Source organism: Coptis chinensis, chromosome 9, assembly GCF_015680905.1.
Source record: "Coptis chinensis isolate HL-2020 chromosome 9, ASM1568090v1, whole genome shotgun sequence".
In the NCBI taxonomy this organism is placed as follows: Eukaryota; Viridiplantae; Streptophyta; class Magnoliopsida; order Ranunculales; family Ranunculaceae; genus Coptis; species Coptis chinensis.
The window spans coordinates 6,786,415-6,791,403 of NC_141464.1; the positions used below are offsets into that span (position 1 = coordinate 6,786,415).

At 37.0% G+C, this 4,989-nt stretch overlaps 2 long non-coding RNA genes across 2 annotated transcripts; both read right to left on the minus strand.

Moving 5' to 3' along the window:
* Nucleotides 1-467: 467 nt before the first annotated feature.
* On the minus strand, nucleotides 468-1,435 carry LOC147474600 (uncharacterized). Its single transcript, XR_015207170.1, has 3 exons — nucleotides 1,348-1,435; nucleotides 621-1,233; nucleotides 468-544 (listed from the first exon to the last, which is right to left on the minus strand). It is a non-coding gene; the product is annotated as an uncharacterized LOC147474600 (long non-coding RNA).
* Nucleotides 1,436-2,735: 1,300 nt separating this feature from the next.
* Nucleotides 2,736-3,567, minus strand: LOC147474601 (uncharacterized). Its single transcript, XR_015208876.1, has 3 exons — nucleotides 3,440-3,567; nucleotides 3,096-3,360; nucleotides 2,736-2,869 (listed from the first exon to the last, which is right to left on the minus strand). It is a non-coding gene; the product is annotated as an uncharacterized LOC147474601 (long non-coding RNA).
* Between the last annotated feature and the right edge of the window lie 1,422 nt (nucleotides 3,568-4,989).

Sequence of the window (4,989 nt, forward strand, 5' to 3'; positions counted from 1 at the left end):
CCTGCATAACAAAATTTACATAGCCTGCCTACATACAACATTTCCATCTTCCCAACAAATTCCAAAATGTACAATAAACTATCAAACATTGCAAAAAAAGGATAATAATAATAATAAAAAAAAAAACTTCCATCAATTTTTTGAGTGCAGTAAGAAAACAAACTTCAAATTCCTTTTCATAAATTAAAAGGTAAGACTCATAAATTAAACTGGTCCTAACATAGCTAAAACTCATCCTCATTAAACCCTTCGAATCGAACACCCCATTTTCTGGATGAATCAATAATATCGAGTCGAACACCGTCAAGTTCATCTTGCATGTATGTCTCCTTCAATTCTAAATTTGTTATCTGGATGAGTCAAAGCACAACATGTGGAGTTACTATATAAGAATAAGGCGAAGTTGTTGAGCCAAATAAAGTGTTTGTCAAAACTTTCGAATACCTTATTTTCAAATGATCCAAATTGAACAAGCTTCTACTATTTCCCTCATAAACTTCATTGTATAATACCCACACTCTGTGCCACCTGGTTGATATGGGCCCTAACATATAGACTCACAACATATGTGAACATATACTTTTCAAAGAAAAAGACAATAATGTGTAGGATTTGTTTACCTTGATCTTGTCCCACTTCAGCGGAACTCGTTTCCCATCAACCCTTTGTAATGTGAGGACCGCACTTCACAATAAGCGATTTTGAGAAGTATGTCTATTTCAAGTGCTCAATAGAAGGCATACATGAGAAACACAACTCCTTTATAAGTGCTAAGCATCTAAAAAAACTAATTGGATGGAAGTGTTAATATCTACAGCAGAGGCATTTTTATATATAAACTCATAACAGCAGGAGCAAACTGTAACAGTGTTGATCTGCAAAACTTACATGTCTCTCTGTTTGATCTCTCTGAGTTTGACGGTCACGCTCATTCTTTTCTGCCAATGCTTTTGCTTGAGGACAAAGACTCCATAAAAAACTTGACAACAATTTTCATAAAAAAGAAAAATAATATTGATGAATAATTTAGTATGAAACTAGTCAATGCACTTGAATAGGTTTTCTACGTTTATAAGATGACAAGTAAAGATAATCATAAACACAAACAAATAGAGAAAAGCTAATCTCCACAGACCGCGCGCTCCTGTGTACGTTGGTGGCGATCCAGTCTCGCTCTTCATCTTTCTTCAGTTTCCCCCTCAACGTCCTGGAATTCTCCAGATCACGAAGCACCTTTAACAAAGTAGAATTTAAGCAATTAGCATACTTTATGGGAGCTCTCTTGATTACTATTGCCAGGAAGGCTTCTTACTGGCACAAGAGAAAGTGTAAAATCAACAAGATTACCTCCAAAGATTGAAGTGAGATCATCAACAATATTTGTAGTTAAGGATGCCTTCCGCATGGTCGACGAGGTTCCGAAAGATGTCCGACGAGGGCTGTTTCTCTGCTTTTTTTTTTTCAATTGGGACTCAAAAGTAGACTCGATGCAGAAAACAAAAAGACGAAAATAATAGTCCGCTAATATTTCAGAAAAAAAAAAAAAACATATCTTGCTTCTAATCTTATTCCCCTAAAGCGTGCATCTAAGTTGTGGTTCATAGGGCCTTGGTGCACCGCTAGCTCTACCGCCAAGAAAGACTCAAGATCATTCTCATTCTTTTGTTGACTCTCTCTCAGCAGCCCTCTCCACGAGCCTCTGTAGTAGCCCTCTCACAAGCCTCTGCGGTTGCCCTCTCGCCAGAAGCTTGCTCTGCTCTTCTTTGTCCGCCTCGCTTCAACTCTTTGCAACAACTCTCTCTTTTTGCTTCTGCAGCTACCTTCTCTGCTCTTTCCTTAGTGTCGGCTGCTGCCCTTCACGTGCCTCGAGCTTGTATTCTCTCGCGACAAGAAGACGCTCGCATGCTCACGTGCCTCAAAGATTGACCTTATCAACAGCAGCCTTTTACACCCTTAGGCGAGCATCAGCAGCTGCTCTCTCACGTGTCTCCCTAATTAGAGACGGGGTATATAGTCCCAAGAGTGTGTCCTAATTCTTAAATTCTGGTGTAGTGTAGCAACTTAGGATCCACTCAAAGTTATCTGTACAACTTAGGATCTACTCAAAGTTAATTTTGAAAGATTCTGGTGAAGACACTTACAGGTGCTTTAAACTTAATAGATTGCCAAGTTGCCCACCAAGGTATCCACCAATGTCAAGTCCACTAAGCTGACTGGTTTCGGAAGAGATAAGGAGGTATAAGTTCAAATTATCGGCAAAAAGAGATGAAAGGCACACTCAAAACACGAGAGGGGCTTATAAATTACATGTATATAATAGAAGACCCAAAACATGATATTCCTTTCCATGGCTCTTCACAAGGATCATCTCCATCCGATTTCCACCCTATTAGTCGTGAATGGTAATTCAAAGTCTTGTACGATCTTGAACAAACCAACCGCAAGAAGTTCACGTGTAGAAATAAATTTTATGGAATTTCAAAAACAGCTTTTGTCATTCAAAGTGTATAACATAACAATACAATAGTTCCAGTAATAGCTAACATTTTAACCTAAACTAAAAAAATGCACATTTTCGTCATTTTCATTTAGAAGATAAAATGGTTAATTCCCAATTACATTCCCAGTTCGAGAAAATTCAATCCACAAGTCTAATCAGAAATATCAACCTAAAGCTTTGATAGAACTGCCACATGTTTCTATATGGCTAACAGTTTTTCAATACAATGCATAATAAACATATTGACACCTTACCTAGCCGATGCAGCTCTTTGTTCATGAAAATCAAAAGTATAAACATGACCAGTCGGGTTAACAACTCTAGCCAAAGAAGTAGTAAGTGAACCACTACCAGTCCCAGATTCAAGAACTACACAACCATGAACAATTTCCAAGAAGGAAACCACAAAAGTAATATCAGAAATGTTCAAAATCTGTGTCCTATGACTTAAAACCAATGTCCACAACTCTGGTGTTGGAGCTAAGAAGTAAATAAATCCACCTTTGTTACTTAACACTTTGGACCCATATGATTTCCTATCCAAATACCATGTTTAAATACCCCTAACCTATTTTGTAACTCAACTGTCACTTACTTTAATTGCTTTCATTGTATCGTGACGTTCGTATACTATAATTAGATCCCCATTCGCTATCTTCTGTTGGGATGATATCTTTCTCGTGCCATCTATAGATAACATTATTTACCACGCAAAACAAAAACCCAATCAACTTAAAAATACTAACTTTAATCTAACAATAGGGAGTAAAAAAGATGGGTTACCTGATAAAGATGACAGAGATTGAGGAGAAGTGATTAGTAGTTAGGTGCTGATCCAAATCGAAGTTGTATCAACCCAACTAAACAGTGAAAACGAAAAACAATTAATTGAGAGAGATGAAAAATAATTAATTCAGAGAAATAAAAAAAACAACTTACCCCTAGTTTTTATTGAGCCGTAGCGGCAGTGAGAGGGAGTGGAAGAGAGAGGAGAGGGTAGCGGCAGTGAGAGGGTAGCGGCAGTGAGAGGAGAGGAGAGAGAGAGATTATGTTTTATGAACAAAAACTGCTTCCTTTAGTTCAATTTCGAATGAAGGTGGAATTCGAATAGATAAAGAAACATGGAGAAAACATCATGCGGAGTTAAGAGGGAAGGGTTTCTCTTTGTTGTGTTATTGAGTTGAGGTCGAGAAGAAATCCAATTCTTTGCACTGTTATGGTGTAGTGACGGTGGGTTTTCTCACTGTTGCGGGAATCCTAAGAGTCGTAGAGTTGTAGAAGTTGTGGGGAGAGACCGAGAGAATAGCGGGAATCCAATTTGAATGAGTTTCGTACTGTGTATTTTTTTTTTCGCATATTTGACTATTTGGCATAAAGTCATAAACCACGGTAGAAAGTGGAAAATTTATATACCACTGTTTATTTTTAAGATAGTGGGGATGTGGAGTACTCTCATGCTGAAAAAAAACTAACCATGGTATATGGCCCAACTTATCCCACGGTTTTCATCTAACTGTGACATATACTAGTAAACAAATGACCAAAGACATTTCCGCCGTGGTATATAAGTATTTCCCACGGTTTTTGAAAGAACCGTGGTATAAACATTCTTATTGACCGTGGTATATGTGTCATTCTGTAGTAGTAATCAAATCTCTCACACGTGACTCTTCATATGCTTGATTGTTATAATTCTATTACCTATGAAACTTATGGTTTCATCATATGATATTAGTTCACCCATATGCATAATAATAAGATTCATGTATTTAATTAAACATCATCATGTATAAACAATAAATGTTCATTGGCTTTGTAAAGGCCAAATATCCCAACACTCATTGCCTAAGTCGCTCATCCTTTTTAAGAATAGAATTAGTCTTCGCAAGACTCCATTTGATTGAGTAATACGAGACCCCAAAACAATATATAAAGCAACACAAAACCAATAGCATCCACCTTATGTAGCTAAGCCAATCATCATATTCTAAAGTATGTAGACAGCGTATACAATTCATCCCGAAGATTAGAAAAGTAGATCTTGTTAACCATATAATATCATTATAAGCTTAAACCCTTCCTCTTGGTTACCATATTTCATCCTCTCCAAATATTTTACATATTCTAGTTGTTCTTGAGTGAGTCACTGCACTGGCCTAGCTAGTTTGGTATTCCATAGTCCTGAGACAACAAATCAATGCCAGTACTATTTATAACCCAAGTTACATTGATACGGATACGTGTCTCTTTATCTGACACGGATACGAAGGGCGGAATATCAAACATTGAGGTAGATCACATACAATATGTGTTCGTGGTGTGTCTGACACGGACACCTAGATATATGTATCACAAATTATGAACAACATTTATTCATATCATTAATCAAACTTAGGGCTAAGTAACACGAATATAAATTCACTGTTTTACGCTCTTTATTTCAAATATTCAATGCAAACAGATATGAAGAATTAAGGCAGAAAAACGGA